General features: G+C 39.9%; 1 long non-coding RNA gene across 1 annotated transcript; it reads left to right on the top strand.

The window, feature by feature from the left end:
- Nucleotides 1-1,791, top strand: LOC110521392. Its single transcript, XR_002473131.2, has 2 exons — nucleotides 1-445; nucleotides 662-1,791. It is a non-coding gene; the product is annotated as an uncharacterized LOC110521392 (long non-coding RNA).
- The last annotated feature ends 11,944 nt before the right edge of the window (nucleotides 1,792-13,735 follow it).

Genomic DNA, 13,735 nt, shown 5'->3' with positions numbered 1-13,735 from the left:
TACAAAACAACATGGCAGACTAGTCCTCCATCTTAGTTCATACTGATTATTCTTTTGATTCACGTGTCTGCCTATCTCAGTTTTTTTATGCTCCTTCTCTCCCTTCTCCCTCCCCGCTTCTCTCTCTCTCTGTCCCGCCACCTTCTCCACTCTGCGACCAGCATTTGGCTTTTTCCACTTGTGGCAGATTACTGTAAGGCTATTGTAAAACAACTTCCTGCCTCTTTTGGCTCTGGTTCCAAAAAACTGCAAAGGCTGGGCTCACTCGTCTCCCCCTCTCTCTCCCCGAAGTATCAGAAGGTCTAAAAAGAGAGAAAGCCAGAAAAAGGAAAAGTGTAAAATCTCTGTCTCCTCTTGAGGACTTATGTTGATGCCTTGTGTCTTTAATGCCACATGAGAAGTAAAGGAGGAGAGCAGGGGACTGCATGCCTAGCAGAACGGAAAGGTGGGGAAAACTCTCATTTTGCTGCTTTTACTGTGTAACCTTCTGTTGGTTTGTGGAGGACATTCATGCTGTTAGGTTAGCTCAGACAAAACTACCCAACATGGCTGCTGCTGCAGGGTTCCCGTCTTGTCTGCGGAGTGAGTCTGTGAGGGGTACTTTTCCTAACGCAGCCACCCCGTTCCTTTCATCGCTGGCTTTTTCTCTCTCCCTCGTTAGAACAGCACAGCAACACCGGACCGACTGGAGGCTCTTCCGCTAGCTCACTCCGAGGACTCTCTCCTCTCCTCCTCTCTTCATGACAAGGTTCAATAAGACACAGGTGGCCACATTCAATGGACCTGCAGAGGGAAAAACATTGTTTGTATTTACTTACTGAAGACATGGTGCAACCAAGTTCGGGCGTTATTAACAGTCTCTCTCGTCTTCTTTTTAAAAAATGACACAAAATGGGTTGGATGTGTCTGCATTGGAATGAGCTAGAACCCTAAAACCCTAGAACCCAATCCAAAGCACTGCAGCCTCACGTCACATCTCGCCATGCGTTTTAACCAATTGAAAAACTCACGTCTTTGCGTTGAAACATATAGGTTTAAACATACAGTTTGTGGATAATGTAGACATATATTAAGAATATGTATTTTTGTATGCACAATCCTGCTCAGTTTCAGTAGAGGACAGACAGTAGGGGAAATGGACATGGAACTATGAATTTGTTTTAGTTGTTGGTTTGGAACGGTCTGTAGTAACAATTTAGCTTAGTGTGCACGTAGCACAGCATTTGCAAGAAGTTCACTTGAGGATAGGGTTTTGGTTTTGGGAGGATGCCAACTTTTACGACTGCGTGCCTCTACCTCGTTCCCCTCTTCTCTACTCTGGTTGCATTTGTCTGTAATGAATTATATTTAAAAATGTATTTATATATGTAATTATATATGTAATTATTATATTTTAAGTTGTGTTTTAGAATTATAAATGACTTTAACCATGCTTTCTTTAAACACATTTCAAATAATAAATTAAGCCATTTTAAGATGGCACGTTTTAATATTTTTTTTGCTTAGATATTTTTTAAGGAATGCTTTCTTTCACAGGTGTGTATAAGAACTTTACAACAATACCATAAAAAAAACATGTCCGAGTACTACAGAAAAAAAGCTTGAGGGAGGACAGGGAGGTAAATGTAACTATTCCTTCTGTAGTATATTTGAAGGGATTTCTTAACCCTATTGTTAATAATTACGATATGCTATGGAATGCTATGTATCTGAATCAGCATTAACTCTTAGAATCTTTAGATGAAATCACAATAGATGAAATGGTTAATAAAGTTTCAAGTAAATATCCAACCTGTTAGTCAAAGCTATGTTCCTGGTTTTGAAATGATACAAATCCACATAACTCACTACAGTGGATGGTGAAGGAGAGAATGATCAGAGTAGGAAGTTAACTAACACATCAGTAAATGTGGCTTAGCTATCGACACGTGAATACCGATTCAGTCATTCAGTCCTATTCAAGGAAATGTTCATTAAAATGGCGGACGCTGCCATGTCATTTGCCGGCTTCATTCGGAATTTGAACGTATTGTGATACATTCAAAACTTAACCTTGCTTAATAAAATGTATTCCCGTACTACACATTTTGTAAAAAGTGAACTACAACGACTCCAGGAAAAATCCTCACACATTTAGTTTCTGTCTTTTAACCCTTAAATTGACAAGCTGGTTATACATTTGTAAGGAAGTATTTGGAATAACAAACTCATAACAGAAAAAATTATGCACAATCAATATGAAAATTGCTATGTGGACTTAGATAACTTAAAATCTATGACAAAACTAAAATAGTATCCAACAATTTCATATGTAGTTACTGTACAGATTAATAAATACATTCAATGTTAACCACTATGAATAATGTATATCACTAGTATATATGGTAAAAACAGATCATGCAAATATAATTTTCTCCAACTGGTCCTTCAGAAAAGTATAACTTTTGTTAGTATGCATGTTGGATCTTATCATGGTAAACAAAAAATATGTAATATATCAAATGTTTATTTTGGGAAAATAAGAATTCCTGATCATGCAAAATGTAGGCTGTTGGATTCTCACTTCTTGCTTTTCTCATGTGTTATGAGTAATTAACTAAATAAAAGGGTCGGCCAAGGGAAGATCAAACTAAATGCAACATATTATCTTTGCAAAAGAACGACAAGATAGATCTATGTACAACACTACATCTTTATTTTCTGCACAGGGGGCATAATCATGGCATTCTCTGATTTATCTCATTGAAATGTCTTTTTTTTTTCTTCCTCACTTTAAAACATTTTGTGCTCCATCATTTTTATACATAATGTGGAGTCACAGAGTAACAGTCACAAGGTCTCTGTATTTTCAAAGCTGTCATACTTAACACTTGGTATTCCATGTAGGTCACATAAGGAGAGTCGAGGACACATGATTAGGAGCCTGTTTGCTTGTCTTTAGTGTCTAGAAACACAGGAAACAGCCAGGAAAGGAAGGCTGAGGAATATGAAATTGCAGTGGGCAGTAGCGCCGCATAGGCAAACATGATCTACACTCCTTTACCCATTAACCACCAACAGGAGTACAAGCCAGATTTCTGACTGTGCAGGATCAGAAACTGCAATGCATCAGGATACCAGCCACATACAGCTGACACATCAGACAGAAACAATTGATATTCTATAGCAGGGTTCCAAAACAGGTGGCCTGCGGGCCAACTTCGGCCTTCGGGTGATTTTATTTGTTTTTTCTGATCAAAAATAATAAAAATAATAATACAAAATAAAAACTATATACTTTTCATTGTTGGACATAAAAGACTGTAAAATCACCAGGAAATCAGCTTAAATTTTAATTGAGAAAATATGTTCCCAAGTATTCCCATGCATAAACAGAGGCACACAGTATGTGATCGTATCCCAATGTTATCAAGGTTTGAAATGATTCTGTTTTTGTCAAATACTATGTCTGTTTGGGATTATTGCGGTCAATTTGCAGTCTACAAATTATTTGTAACCATGTTCCGGCCCCCCGACCATCCACTCAAGGAAAAATTGGCCTGTGACTGAATGTATTAGGGACCCTGTTTTAAAGGAAGCTAATCAGGAGGATAGCACCAACCCACAAGGCCGGATGGCCCTACGTACGCAGGGATGAAAGACTTGGACTCCCTCTCTAGGAACAGGGGCCGAGAGAGTCTATGAGGTGGTCTTGCTTCAACCCGGCACGTGTCTAAACAACTTCTCTATTACACCTGACCTCTGAGGGCACTCCCCATCGAGCAGGGAACAAAGGCCATGACCCTGGGGTCAAAAGTGTTATACGGGAGGCCCAATGAGGAACCCAGTGCTGTTTGCTTTAAGAAGGTAAAGATGACTAACACATTAACTAATGCTGAATAGGGGATTATCCCCGAGGGACGTCACTCACAGGGTCTACACATCACGTCTTATTAACACCCCTGACCTCTGACCCGTCACCTCAGGCAGCTGACTGCGACCGCCACTCTCCCTCTCTGTCTATGTGTAAGGATAACACGCACGCACACACACCAAACACCACACGCACGCACGCACACACACACACACACACACACACACACACACACACACACACACACACACACACACATACACACACACACACACACACACACACACACTACAAGACGGTTGTAGGGATAGGTGCAACATTGCTTGAAAAAAGTTTTTACAATCACTATAATTACTGAGTATCAATTCTGAATTACAAACAGGAATACTTAATAGTAGTATTGCCATGAGAAACAAAATATAAGAAACCTTTGAACTTTATACCGGGCATTTTGTTTAATTTCAAGTCTTTGTTTTATGTATGATTAGCAAATGTGTATCTTTGACATTTAATTTCACAATGATCATGAGTCAAGGAATTTATTTACACCCTACACAACAATAGATTCCCTCAAATTGATCCTCTGTGTTACTGAGCTGCAAGTGTTCCACGGCACTTCATAAAATGGGAGCATTTAGATAAAAGTTCTGATCACAAAATGGTGGACAGAAGACATGCGCAGTGTGGATATCATGGATAATATTACACGATATGATAGATAGACCCTTTCAACAGCACATGCTTATTCACACATTTTCAATTATTACGTATGTATTGAGTGGGTGACTTAATTAATTGTGTCAATGTGAAAAAGTGGAAGCTGACTTAACCCTATATCTCCTGACAAATTACACCTACATATTCATCATTGAAACTAACCAAGCATGGTTTCATTTCATTGGGTGTACTGTTATGTGCAATACCTCATAATGTCATGATACCATTTTCTTCTGAAAAACAAATATGAAATGTGATTATTATGTGTATGAGGAAATCAATTTCTGAGATGGTGATGTTTAAGAATTAAGAATTTGCTTTGTTGTACACATTTACACTTGAATATTGTACAATCTTAAAGAAAATTGTATTTGTGAAATATGTTCTATTAGTCACACAGGTTTTCTTTTTAGAAATGGGTTCACAGCTCAACATAACATTATAAAAGTAAAGTATTCATTTGAATTGAAAATAGAAGATATAATGTCTTTCTAATGACAATACCATTTTCAATATGTGTATAATGAAGGGCCTTTGGAAAGAATATCAACACATAACAAATAACTCTGTAGCTATAGCAATGAATAATATACAATGAATTAGTTACTGTAACAAAATATGTTGTATACATACCTCAATAGAAAAATGTGGAACTTTTTTACCGCAAAGAGCTTACATTTCAAATCAAATCAAATTGTATGACAAATTGAATTGTATCACATGCCCCGAATACAACAGGTTTAGACCTTACAGTAAAATGCTTACTTATAAGCTCTTAACCAACCATGCTTCAAGAAGTTTTAATAAAAATAAGTGTTAGGTAAAAAATTGATAAGTAAAAAATGGAAAATAGAAGTAAACAAAATATTAAATGGCAGCAGTAAAATAACAGTAGTGAGGCTATATACAAGGGGGTACTATATGATTAATATAGAATGAATACATCATTGGAAGTGCATTGATTAGATAATAACTGATATTACAAATCAAGAATGAATATCAACTGGGTAAGAAGAAATCACTTCAAACCTAAATTGGGCTATTCCAAAGAATCTGTCGAAATTTGTCAACCACATGTCGAATTAAAATCAGGTGCATCTGCGTGTAATTGTAACAAATGACGCAATAATAAACTGCCATATAGCAAGTCCTTCATCTACAATCAAACATTGTGATTTACATTTTTTTTTAAGTTAAATAAGTAATGTCTGCCAACGAGGTTAAGCATTTACCCATGATCAGAATTTCAAAAAAGATGGGAACAAATTATTTATACGTAAATTATATTGAAAGGATTTTGAAATATCGAAATGGCATATTTTTCCAAGCAAAAATGGATTCAAAGGAAATAAGCTCGCACACACCACTCTGGCAAAGTATCACTCACTCAAAGTATCACTCATTTACTTCCACGCCAACGTATTGTTTTTGAATAACTGTTTCACTCTTCCAATGCACCTGCTAAGCAACAAGTAACACTCTCTTTAATTTAAATAAAACATTAACAAGTAGAAAATAATCATTGAATTTATGAAAATGAACTGCACAGTATCATTTGACACAGTAAGCATGGCTGCAAATGATACATATTCACTTCTAATTGAAGAGGTATGAACCTTTATCAGTAACATTTAACACTTTAACCTCTACATCTCTATATCTGAATGTATTCATCTGTGAAATTCCAGCAAACCAATATGCTATGGTTATTAAACAATGAGCTACGTGATTATTGTATTGATGCTTTCTTTACACAGAGATGCTTTTCATAAATTTAAAGTTTTTAATGAGAAGTCAAGGCCAAAGCATGTGGGAATAACTTACAAGTTTCAAGAGTCATGAAAATTAATGTCATCTTGTTATGGTTTTTATGCATTGAGTATGTCGGAGAATAGTAATTCAACTATTTTATCATGTGTTTTCAGGGAAATATTTAAGTAATTTGACTTAAAATCTATATCATATGAAATTACTTACTTGATCTTAATTTTAGCCAGTTTGCTACAGCAGGAAAATAATCCTGCAACAACAGGACAATTTAATTATTATGTGGATTATAATTAATGGCCATTTTTGTAGGAGTTTATACATTTTTAGTATAGAACAATCAAGTTAGAAATTTGTGGAAATTACAAACTTCAGAAGCCTTTTTAAACCTTAAATACACATCGCAGGAAAGCCTGCAACAGGGTGATCAAATTAAGATTTACACCTGTACACTATTACAAAAAATTATTTTGCAGACTATATTGTCGATTGCCATTTCATCATCCAACTTCAGTAGCATTTAGCTGGTGTTTAGTCACCTTTGTATGCAAAAACTTGAATCAGAACCTAATACAGAGGCTCTATACATACCTTCATATCTTACATATATACAAGCATTTCGCTACACCCGCAATAACATCTGTTAAACCCGTGTATGTGACCAATCAAATTTGATTGGATATATTATTGTATAATTAAACATATAAACACACAAATAAACACAGTGACTGAATGTAAAGTAGATGGTTTTCAATAAGTAAGAACAAGACAAACAGATATGATATTCCATCAGCGCTAAACTCACCTCGCGGTGTCTCGCCGGAATCTGAGAGAAAGAGAGAAGGAGAGAGAGGGAGGAAGGGAGAGAAAGCTTGGGAGCTTGCAATACAAAATGGACCCTATCCGATATCAGACCTCAGAATGGACAACCTTCATAAACGGGGCGACACCCAGATTGCAACGAGTCAGGACTACATCTCATGGCCCTTCAGGAAGCAGACATATTATGTGGAGAGTACAGACACACCACTACAGCAGAGGTCAGAATCAGAGCTCCTCACCATAAAAAGGGTTATAATATATCAGGGTTCAGTTCAAAATGAATTGATCTTGACCTTGAGTAGAACGGTTAACATGAAATTCTAATTGAAAAATGCCCTATACTGCCTTTGTCACGTAAGTTGCAAGTTCAATTCAACAGTAGTATTACATTGAAATGGATAGACATGAGTTAGGTTTTTACAATGAAGATAACATTGTTATTTTATCTGATTCTATTTTGTTTAAATGTGATCTAAGCTCATATGATTTGAAATATCACTGGCATTTAGAATAATTTAAAATTACCATTATATTTGGCCTAAATCTAAACATTTAACAGTGATAATCATTGATATGATGCAATATAACACATTTACAAATGCATATTTCAAAGATAATGCACATTCTTACAAAGAAAAATCAACCAACCTTAACTTTCAGTAACATACATAAATCCGAAGAAGAAACAACAACAGAAAAGCACTAAGACAAAAGTCCCCTGACCTGGTGAAGAGTAACAATACAAGTAAATTCTCCTTTCCCCATCTGTGCCCTTGACCAGCTCCACCAGCCTGTGTGAGTCTGGGGCCATGGGCTCTTACATACCTGAGCACCCCCTCTGCCTGCTGTGGTCCTCTGAGGAGGAGAGGTCTGCTAGCTGCTAACACCCTTCACATATCCTACAGCCTGGGCCACTCACTTTTATTATTCCTGTGTGCCAAGCCAAGAGCGGGCGAGCCAGGCGCTAGCCTGGTGATGTAGGGGCCTTTGCCCACCGCCAACGAGGCCGAGGACAACTCTGTGCAACATCACAGTGCCTTTACCGGCACAGACTGGGGCGAGAAGACGGTGAGAGGATTTTCTGTCTCCAGCCGAACCCGGCGCACCTAATCGCCGCTCCTCACACTCTCTCACTCTCCTTTACACATTCTCCATGTGCTTTTCCTCTACTTCGGTCACACACACTCCCTGTTTGCTGTCGCTGCATCATAACGCACACCTCTTAACACGCACACACTCTTCATGCTCTTTCTCTATCTAGTAACACACACCCTGTGCTTACTGTCTCCCTAGGACACTAACAAAGCCTCAATCACTCACTGTCTTGGCAGATACACTCCCGTTCTCTCAACCTGACGTGGCTTCATTACAGTACAGAGGGTTGGGACACAGAACAGGACTGATCCCAGACACGCTCTCACCAGTGAAACTAATGAAAGTAACAGATGCATAAGAAACTGTGTAGCAGCCGGTCCAATGTAGCTGCTGTTTCAGTAAAGTTTCTACCAGCTGCTGCTCTAACAGTACTGAGCACGGTTCTACTGGGGCAGTGGAATCAATTACAGCAGTAACATTACTCCAGTGTTAACAACACCTCCAGAATGAGGTCATTTCATTGAGGAAATATCGCAGTTGAAATGGATCAGACTGTTTGATTTCTGTACCACAATAGATTTACAGAATAATAATGTTGGATGCAAATCCACATGAGGAAACATGGCAATGTTTTGGTGAGCAGTTCAATGTTTACTATTAACAACTGGGCTATTGCATTACATCACAGTACATTTTATTTTATCGTTGTACAATAATATAAAGGTAAATTAAAATGTCATAACATTTAGCATTACGGTTCTATGGTGTACAAGTTCTGTGCAGTAACCTACATGGGTGTAATTAACATACATTTGGAGAAAAACTAAAATATAAAATTAAACTAAACAACATTTCCATTTGTAAACTGAGCTGCTCTGTTGAAGTTTCCATACCATATTTTAGAGTATCGCCCCCAAATCTTTTAGAAACACATTTGTAATTTACTCTGTAACTTGTCTCACACTCACTGTTAATTAAGCCACTGATGTCTCGATAGACCTTAAAGCAGGGAGTTGTCTGTCTGTCTGCGATGGAAAAGAAATGACTCCCTGGCCCTCCCATCAGGGTGTGGAGTAGAGTTGTGGACAGGCCATCCCAGCCGGCTACATGACAGCCCCTGACCTGTCATGCCACAGGGGTCAGGGAGAGGACATGGCACTGTGCAGTATGGACAACGGAGGAGAAGTCAGTCTTATCCTTCCACTCCTGAAAAGGCTGTGCAGCGATACGGGCTGGAAGAGACGGGCTGGAAGAGCGTTGTAAAATCGACACTTATTTGGACTGAAAGTGAAGGCATCAGGGCAGTGTGTGTTTCAAAGGAACTGCTGAGGAGAGCATTTTTATGGCCCGTGTACTCGACAGTGTGTGGTACACCTGTCTCCTTACTTACGCTCTTTCCCCCTCCCCAACCGACTCTGACTCTTCAAAAATGAATATCTCTCCGTCATCATTCACTGCCAAAATGGCAGCCACTGGATTGAATTCTTGAGAAAAACAGCTCATCGCACTCAGAAGTACAGAACTACAGTAAAGCACCTTTGCTGAAAGGCCATGTTTTTACACTGCAATCGATATTCTCTGATGTATTTTATGGATGTTTGAACCCCTTTGGTCTTCATTAGGTCAGCCCTGGGTCGAAACCTCATCAATAAAGTACATGAAATCGAGGAGTGCAGACTGCAGTCTCATAATGGCACTAACTGTCGTCCTTTCTGACAGGTTCATACCAGTTTGCTGTTCCCCCTGCTCTCAGAACTACAGGACAGTAGGATGAAAAGACAGACGGCTCCACAATGACAGTGTGAAAACCGGCAGCTCTCAGACAGTCTGCAATCCCAAGTGTGCCTTTGCCACAGTAATAGAGGTGATGGCATGGTACCAACCACTAGTGCCCATTCAGTACACTTAAATATCAGAGATGGGAGAGGATAACAAAAAACGAGAGCGCATTTATATTTTAGGACAGCAGATGCTTTAGTCCACTGTGACTCACTGTGAGTGCTGCACAGAAGGGCCAAGAGGAGGGAGGGAGGGAGGGAGGGAGGGAGGGAGGGAGGGAGGGAGGGAGATAAACAGAGAGAGAGGGAGAGAGAGAGAGCAAGAGACAGAGCGGGAGGAGGGTGAGAGAGCAAAACTTGAGCTCCCTAAACTAAGAAATTAAGACTTGACTAGCATTTTGATGATGTTGAAAATCACTTAACAGTAATAAGTGAGGTATAGCTCACTGATACCTCTCTTTATTTCTAATAAAGTGTTTAAGAAGGAGGGAGTGGTTGGAGGGCTGGAGAGGATTGGGGAGCTTGGGGGATTGGGGGTGGAGTTGGTTGGCGGAGACAGAGTGGTCTTTTTTTCTAGGGGGTGAAAGGCGGACGATCATGTGTGCGGAGCCCATGACAAAAGGCTCTTTTATGTGCAGCGTATGCAGATAGAGGAGGCTCCTTTGTGCGCAAACGGAGATCCCACCACTCGGTCTGCCCGGGACGGAGGGAAGGAGGAGGAGTAAGGGAGTGAGAGAAGAAGGGGTAGATCTAGTATCGAGCGCCATCAATGTGTCGGCCAGGGGAAAAGGAAGGGGTGTGGTGGTGTGGTAAAGACAACCTGGGTTGCCCTGCCCTCCTGTCCAAGTCAGGTTCATATTTTCAGATACAGAGGAATCACTGGGGTTATTAGGGAGATATTAGGGGAAACACTGGTTATTAGGTGGATATTAGGGAAAACACTGGGGTTACTAGAGGGATATTAGGGAAAACACTGGGGTTATTAGGGGGATATCAGGGGAAACACTGGGGTTACTAGGGAGATATTAGGGGAAACACTGGGGTTACTAGGGGGATATTAGGGAAAACACTGGGTTACTAGGGATATATTAGGGAAAACACTGGGGTTACTAGAGGGATATTAGGGAAAACACTGGGGTTATTAGGGGGATATCAGGGGAAACACTGGGGTTACTAGGGAGATATTAGGGGAAACACTGGGGTTACTAGGGGGATATTAGGGAAAACACTGGGGTTACTAGGGAGATATTGGGGGAAACACTGGGGTTACTAGGGGGATATTAGGGGAAACACTGGGGTTACTAGGGGGATATTAGGGAAAACACTGGGGTTACTAGGGGGATATTAGGGGAAACACTGGGGTTATTAGGAGGATATTAGGGGAAACACTGGGGTTACTAGGGAGATATTAGGGAAAACGCTGGGGTTACTAGGGGATATTAGGGGAAACACTGGGGTTATTAGGAGGATATTAGGGGAAACACTGGGGTTACTATGGAGATATTAGGGAAAACAATGGGGTTATTATCTTCTTATTATCTTCAGGGAATAATAAGAAGATATCAGGGGAAACACTGGGGTTACTAGGGAGATATTAGGGGAAACTGATGTTACTAGGGGGATATTAGGGAAAACACTGGGGTTACTAGGGGGATATTAGGAGAAACACTGGGGTTATTAGGAGGATATTAGGGGAAACTGATGTTACTAGGGGGATATTAGGGAAAACACTGAGGTTGCTATGGAGATATTAGGGAAAACAATGGGGTTATTATCTTCTTATTATCTTCAGGGGATAATAAGAAGATATCAGGGGAAACACTGGGGTTACTAGGGCGATATTAGGGGAAACACTGGGGTTACTATGGAGTTATTAGGGAAAACAATGGGGTTATTATCTTCTTATTATCTTCACTCATGCTGCCAAACATACCTTCGTAAAACTGACTATCCTACCGATCCTCGACTTCAGCGATGTCATTTACAAAATAGCCTCCAATACCCTACTCAATAAATTGGATGGAGTCTATCACAGTTCCATCCGTTTTGTCACCAAAGCCCCATATACTACCCACCACTGCCCCTCGCTTCCTACTCGTCGCCAATCCCACTGGCTCCAAGTCATCTACAAGACCCTGCTAGGTAAAGTCCCCCCTTATCTCAGCTCGCTGGTCACCATAGCAGCATTCACCTGTAGCACACGCTCCAGCAGGTATATCTCTCTGGTCACCCCCAAAACCAATTCTTCCTTTGGCCGCCTCTCCTTCCAGTTCTCTGCTGCCAATGACAGGAACGAACTACAAAAATCTCTGAAACTGGAAACACTTATCTCCCTCACTAGCTTTAAGCACCAGCTGTCAGAGCAGCTCACAGATTACTGCACCTGTACATAGCGCATCTATAATTTAGCCCAAACAACTACCGCTTCCCCTACTGTATTTATTTATTTATTTATTTTTCTCCTTTGCAACCCATTATTTTTATTTCTACTTTGCACATTCTTCCACTGCAAATCTACCATTCCAGTGTTTTACTTGCTATATTGTATTTACTTCGCTTTTTTTTTGCCTTTTCCTCCCTTATCTCACCTCATTTGCTCACATCATATATAGACTTATTTTTATACTGTACTATTGACTGTATGTTTGTTTTACCCCATGTGTAACTCTGTGTTGTTGTATGTGTCGAACTGCTTTGCTTTATCTTGGCCAGGTCACAGTTGTAAATGAGAACTTGTTCTCAACTTGCCTAGCTGGTAAAAAAAAAAAATGTAATCAAAATATTAGGGGGATATTAGGGGAAACAATGCAGTTATTAGGAGGATATTAGTTGAAACACTGGGGTTGCTAGGGGGATATTAGGGGAAACGGTAGGGGGATATTATGGGAAACAATGGGGTTACTAGGGGGATATTAGGGGAAACAATGGGGTTAGTAGGGGGATATTATGGGAAACAATGGGGTTAGTAGGGGGATATTATGGGAAACAATGGTGTTAGTAGGGGTATATTAGGGGAAACGGTAGGTGAATATTAGGGGAAACAATGGGGTTACTAGGGGGACATTAGGGGAAACAATGGGGTTAGTAGGGGGATATTATGGGAAACAATGGGGTTAGTAGGGGACTATTAGGGTAAACACTGGAGTTATTAGACTTATTAGGGTACTGGTAGAGACTAATGCATGCTATACTTTACATATGATCTCTTAGAAATATTCACTCATCATACTATCTTTCCTTTCACGTATTCACTCTGATCGCACACACAGCAGGAGGTGTGTCTTACGGACAATGGCAATGCAGTGGATAGCAGCTGTCTCACGGGCTCTTGACCAATTCTGCTATTTTGTGTGTTTTTTTACTCTGATCTTAACTTTTTTGTACATAATGTCACTGCCATCATTTTCTTTTGCCGACACCAGCTTCTGGACATCAGAACAGCGATCACTAACCTCGATTTGGACGAAAATGTGCCTGAACAAGGACATCGATACACTGTACTTCTCACTAGTTTTTCGATGCATTGTCAAGACCGAACGGCAGACCTGTGTAAGACAAAAGGAGGAGGTGTATTTCTTTTTTAACAACAGCTGGTCTCTATTGTTAAGGAAGTCTCACGCTTTTGATCGCCTGAGATATAATACCTCATGATAAGCTGCAGACCATACGATTTGCCAAGAGAATTTTCATCTATCAGTCAAAG

Source organism: Oncorhynchus mykiss, chromosome 30 (assembly GCF_013265735.2).
Source record: "Oncorhynchus mykiss isolate Arlee chromosome 30, USDA_OmykA_1.1, whole genome shotgun sequence".
Lineage (NCBI taxonomy): Eukaryota > Metazoa > Chordata > Actinopteri > Salmoniformes > Salmonidae > Oncorhynchus > Oncorhynchus mykiss.
The sequence above is the reverse complement of the archived record's forward strand: the minus strand, read 5'-3'. Positions and strand labels throughout refer to the sequence as shown.